The sequence below is a fragment of the Gymnoscopelus microlampas genome (genome assembly GCF_963454915.1).
Source record: "Gymnoscopelus microlampas genome assembly, chromosome: 8".
NCBI classification, from domain to species: Eukaryota; Metazoa; Chordata; class Actinopteri; order Myctophiformes; family Myctophidae; genus Gymnoscopelus; species Gymnoscopelus microlampas.
This window is the reverse complement of record NC_139945.1, coordinates 33,065,654-33,072,103: the sequence shown is the minus strand read 5'-3', so window position 1 is coordinate 33,072,103 and position 6,450 is coordinate 33,065,654.

The following is a 6,450-nucleotide window of genomic DNA, read 5'->3' as shown; positions in this document are numbered from 1 at the left end:
AACCATGTCAGAGGCTTAACGTGGAAGTGCCGTGCTTGGGCAGGCCTCTTGCTTGCCGCCATCTCTGACTACTCTCTCCATGGCCAATCATAGCCAATTAACCACAAGCCACAAGAACCCAAGTACGCAGTCAAATCCTCAGTGTTAATTTAAATCTACTTAAATTAAAATGTAACCGTACAAATGGACCCGTCTATTTGGTTACATTTGTTCAGTCTCAGAGTTGCAAATTAATAATTGAACACTGAGGACTTTCCTCTCACTTCCCCCCATTGCTTTTCTCTCTTTCTGTCTATCTGCCTCTATCTATAGTTTTCTTTCCATGTTTGTGTTTCTCTCTCTGAAAAGTTGCCCATTGAACAGCTCTCACTGCCGTGCGGTCTGGTGATGGGCTTGACACGCATCTCTTTCCTAAATTGCATTAATTAGCTAATTAAGAGGGTCGTAATTAACTAACAGCGTCCTGTCACAGATTTCAGTTCAAATTGCCACTAATGGCCCTAGACACATAATCCAACGGCAGACAGTTACCGTACTTTTGAAAGAGGGCCCGTTTAATTTAGCCAGTGATAAGATGCTTGGGAAAGCATTGGCTTTCGATAACGAGAGGATACACTAAGTTATTCATCAGGGGAAAGCGTGCTTGGCTCCAGCGCCTGAGCGGACTTTGCGCAGCACAAATTATTTGCTGTTTGCCCTGACCCATGCCAAGACTATATGGCCCCATTTAATTCAAGTCAATTACATCAACGCAGTGTCATCCTGAAGAGGTGAATCTTTTACATGTCACTAGGGTCCATTATGGGTGAATAAATATTTATAGAGTTGTTGATGAAGTGCTCTCAGGGTTTCTGTTCCATTATCATATTCATGTTTGGAGGAGCTGCTACATTCATGGGTCAATGATAACTGATGATGATTATGTTGCCACCTTTGTGCCTGCACACAAGATGAATATCATGTCTATCTGATATACTAGCAACGCGATTCTAGTCACACCAACTTCATTTTTCCTTTATCCGATGATACGAAATTGAGGACATTGCTGCTGTGCGAATGTTTACAAAAGGGTGAATAAGCCGTAAACACACATCTCAAGGTGCCACTCAACTGCAAGATTGATTCAATAGTTTATTGCCACGTCGACAATGTTTCTATGGACTTCATTGGTCATCATTCTCCGAATAAAGACACCTAAGTAAGTGCGTACTCACTGAGAGAAACCACTGTGCATGACTTGAGAAGTCAACAGACCAGATGACCAATATCAGCAGTGGTGGACAGTAACAGAGTAAATGTACTTGAGTACAGATTCTGAGGATCTGTACTTTACTTGAGTATTAGATTTTTTTGATACTTATTACTCTTACTTGAGTACATTTCCAAGACAAATATTTTACTTTTACTCGTACATTTCTAGGACAGGCTGTAAAGTATTGAGTACTTTAAGCCCACTCCACATCCACACCAATGAATTGCCATGCAACTCCTAGCAACATGCAACTACTTGAAACTACTTGCAACATTTATCCCCAATGGCAGTTGCAAGGAGTTGCATTGGTGCGGTTGACCTTAAAACGGTTTTGCTGCAAGGAGTTGCGACTAGTTACATTGGTGCGTTTTGGCCTTTAGGTTGGCTGTTTTTTTTTTCTTCCCTAAAATGCAATTGGTCTAACTTCTGTTCTCACACTAGCCGTGTTTCTGGCTTCCCCCTTCGCTCGCATCTTTGTTACATCTAGATCTATGGGTGTATAGGAGTAAAAGTATTTAGTTCTGGTGTGTCTGCAGGCTTTGTAGCACATCAGTGCATGCAAGTAGTTTCAGAGAGTTACAGTGTTACAGAGTTACTTCTCTGAAACAAGAGTTACAATGTCCTATAAATTCATTAAGAAAACATTACAGCAATTCATTGATAAAAGTATTTTTGACTGAGCTACTTTGTATAGAGTAAATTTGACCAAGAGGATCTGTACTCTTACTCAAGTACTGGGGTCGAGTACTTCGTCCACCTCTGAATATCAGTGGAAAAACAGAAACAGAAACTATTTGTGCAAATTCAACTACAGTATTTCAGTGTCTTTGCTCAGCTTCCTCTCTTGACACCAACCCCCACCAGCCCACTGGCTGGGCTCGCTAATAGACTTGATTTGAACGAACAGGAAGTGGTAAGCAGCAAATAATAAGCCCCCGGAGACACCTTTACTGGGCTCCAGAGTGCCATTAGCAACCTTTTTCCATTCAGAGCCTAGCGACCTCTTGTTAATTGCGAGCAGGACACTGTTGACATAAGAGCAGGGGGGCCATGCCGCTGCAGACCAATCTCAGTTTATTATGACCAGACTCCTTTGACTGAGGAACAACACAGCGCTCAGTTAAGTGATCTCCATGCAGGTATAGGAAGGAGGCAGAAACCAGCTGAGGTGATAGGAGACCCCTTGATGACTGAGAAGACGTGTATGTTTACATAAGAACCTGTCCCCTTTAAAGGCCTCCACAGACGTGGTCCTGACTTAACTGCAGTGGTGGAAAAAGTATACTCAAGTTTTTTACTTAAGTAAAAGTATCAACACTGCAATGTAGAAATACTCTGTTTACAAGTAAAAGTCCGGAATTAAAATGTTACTTGGGTAAAAGTACAAAAGTATTGTCATCAAAATGCACTTGAAGTACCAAAAGTATAAAGTACTCATTATGCAGAATGTCCCATTTCACAAGTTTTCAAGTGTATAAAATGTATTAACATCTTTTGAAAATAGCCGATAAGCCCACATTGCGTCGCATCACAACGCATTGTGAATGCATTTGCAAATGGACGAAATGTATACATGAAGTGGTTATTAGGTTAATGTATGTTTTGTAATAATAATCAAAATCTACAAAGTAACTAGTAACTAAAGTTTTCAAATAAATGCAGTGGAGTAAAAGTACAATATTTGGATCCGAGATGTAGTGGAGTAGAAGTAAAAGTATTGGAAATTGGAAATACTCAAGTAAAGATATCTCAAAATTCAGTACAGTACTTTCCACCACTGCTTAACATTGTCGACATTGTCAGGAGATCAGATCGGGTGACGTCAGCTGACGTCTCATGGTTACAAGTTTCTTGATTGAATTTTTGATAGATTGGATACTTTATTAGTCAGAAATGTAAACAGCACGTGGTACAGTAAGACATTAAGGCTAAAAGGATAACATAAAAAAGGCCTGGGACTTGTTTCCATTGTGGTCCTAAAATATGGCATATTGCTCCAGAATGGCACATACTGAGAATCAGCTGATGGCACTGTTCTTCACCTGTGTGAGAGGAAATAAATCTTACCATACTGGGTGAATACACCCAGTATGAATGAATAACATTACACTGTATGCTATACGCCTCACCAAAAAAAACTGTAATCAATGTAATGAGTTTTGTTCCTGCAACAATGTCTTTGTGATATTAAACTGCGGTGGCAAAACACATGGTGGTCCACAGTGAGCTTTATGACATGCTTCTTTCCCACTGCCAGTACTAATATACTGTACTGGTTCTGGTGTGTCACATTTGACCCACGTCATATATGGGCAGACAACCCGCTACAGGAGCTATGTCAGCCATTACCCCCCCAAAAAACCAACGCATGGATACCGAGGCTAGCATTACAAATAAACTGATGTCTGCCATCTTATCCATCGTGATGTTCTTTTGCCAGGAATGAGTGCAGTCCATAAAATAATTGTACCTCTCTCTCTGCCTCACTCCATCTCTCGGTGCATGCTGTCCAAAGTGCGCGACCGATTATCGGTCACAGACAGCCCGATTGCCCAACACTGTCTTGGTACGTGTGTAGAGCCTTTAAGGGCCCAAAGCCAACTGGCACCTGGTTATGAGTCATCGTATTTCAAATCACTGAAGGATCCATTTACAAGACATAAATATACAGTATGTCATGTGTTCATGCACAGAGTGAGTGTAGGGGGCTCCACAAGATGAAAGTGCCAGCTTTTCAAGACCTTGCTTTGGAACAGCACACACTGGCTCCTGGCCCCCAGGTTTCAAATGGCTCCGGGGCGATATGAATGCACCATTTTCAGGGCGTAACTGACACCCCACAGAGTGCCCCAAAGTGAGCCCTGGGGAGGGGTAAGGTGAGGTTGGAAGATAAAATACTGATACGGGTCATGTAATAGGCCTCTCATATTGCGCTTGTATTTGTTTGGCCCACTGGAGGATGCTTAATTTATTTAATAGTCCATAGCCTCGATGCCAAGCGGTTGGCACGAGAAAAACAGAAGGTGGCGTCGATGAAATGAGTTAAAAAAAACAAACAGGACAAGCACTTTCTCTACAGTCACTCACTGGTGAGATGTGATTTCTGAAGTAAAGATCCGTGTCGGCCATCTGGTGAAAGAAAAGTGCAGGGAACTATTTTGGAATGTTGTTTTCAATTAAGCAAGCATGTCGTCTGTACACAATTGACAGCGGGGGTGGGGAGTGAGCACGATTTATACGTCATGGATGCGTTGTGAGCATGTAGATAGGCCATTTTCAGGGCACGACACCGTCATACAACGGAGCATAAATTAGCCTCAATGGTTGGTTGCTGACTGGTATGTGTACATTTTGTTATACTGTTTATCTACATCCTATAAATAGATTTATTTTGACTCTTATCTCTTTCTCTCTGAATGCTGCAGGCGGCGAACAGAACTGAACAGAACTGCCACTTGCACAACAAACCAAAAGAATTATGTTCTCTGCATATATAAGAGAACATACAGCATGAGGTCATGGGGTCATTCTGGCTGGGGGCCACCATGTAGGCTATGCATTAGCTAATGGCACTGTAAGTTGCTTTGGTTATTGTGTTGACGATAAGGCAAATATTCATTAAATTCCTACTTATTGAGATACAGGGTTTTCACAAGACACTCAGTATAGTTGATAGGCATGTCATTATTTTTTATGTGCGCTGACTCTGTGAATGACAGTGATGCCAGCAAAGCTACAGAAAACCCCTGACAGATCCATACACCTTAATCTTCGATTCTCTGCCTCCCTCTCCTTTGCAGTCATGAAATGCAAATGTTATATCACCCACTTTGCACAGAGACAAACCCATTATTCCTTTCCATTACTTTAGTATGCCTCACCAGCGTGTCATTCTCACGAGAGTAGCAGTCACATGGCGTTAATTTACAATCATAGTTTATAACCACTTCCTTTCCATGATAAGAAAATTAATTGAGTTTGTGATACTATGCACAGGAAAAGGGGGGAAGCCAACTCCGGTGTATATTTTATTATGGCTTAATGGCTTATAACAAAAAGGATTAGGAGTATGGCTAATGGAATGGACTGGCTGCTGTAGGCTAGCATGGCAAAAATGTAGGCTGTGGTAAGCTACCATTGGGAGATGTTAGATTCTTTTTTTTCTCCAAGATATTTTTTGGGGGCTTTTATGCCTTTATTTGACAGGACAGTAGGCTGACAGGAAATGGGGAGAGAGATGGGGGGGTTACACACGGCAAAGGACGTCGGGATCGGGAGTCGAATCCGTGGATTACCAGCGTATGTGGTATGCGCATGGACGGCTAGGCCAGCGGGCACCCCCGGGAAATGTTAGATTCTAATATGTAGATTGATTGTAACGTATGTTATGTTATTAAAGAGTTTGTGCCACAGATGAGTACTAGATTCCCCTATCGATTTGGCATTTCAAAAGCAGATTGTGTGAGCTACCTGTGATGTCATGATGTCGAGATTGGCAGGCAGGAGAAATCATGTACTCTAATGTCAAATGAGATTCACCTGGGAACTGATGAGTTTCAGATGAGAAGGGATGCGGAATGTGACACATGCACCCTTTCGTCAAGTAATTTTTGGAGGAAAATTAGTTTTTTGCCTATATCATCTCTTCATGCTGCTGGCCACCTCCGGTAAAATTGCCTTTATCCTTATTGAAAAGATCATGCTGTTCCCATGTCAAGAGTGTGACCAAGAGTCGCAAGACAATGTGACTTTGGACATTTTATTTTTGCGTGAGTCACAAGACAATGTGACTTTGGACATTTTATTTTTGCGTGAGACACATGACAATGTTCAACCCAGAATAGGGGGCGCTATTAGCCTGGCTCCAGCCCGTGAATCGCTAGCCACGCCCATTAAAAAAATATGTTCAGGCGATTCTGGTCTGGTGACGCTCTCATAGGTCTCAGCCTCGGTTGAAAATCTGTACGACAAATCGGGATAATCCAGTATGAACCAATCGCCAGAGAGTCTTTGAAAAAAAAAAAAAAACGTTGGCCACGCCCCCATCTCAGCAATCGGCTGCATTGAGAGGGCTTTCAGACTGAATAATGGAGTGAAACGAAATGAAAATTCAGGCTGAGTGTCAGGCTAGGGCGCTATGGTTCAAGTGGTAAATATCTCTATCTCATTGTCAGCCGGGAGTTTCAGAGATTCACTTT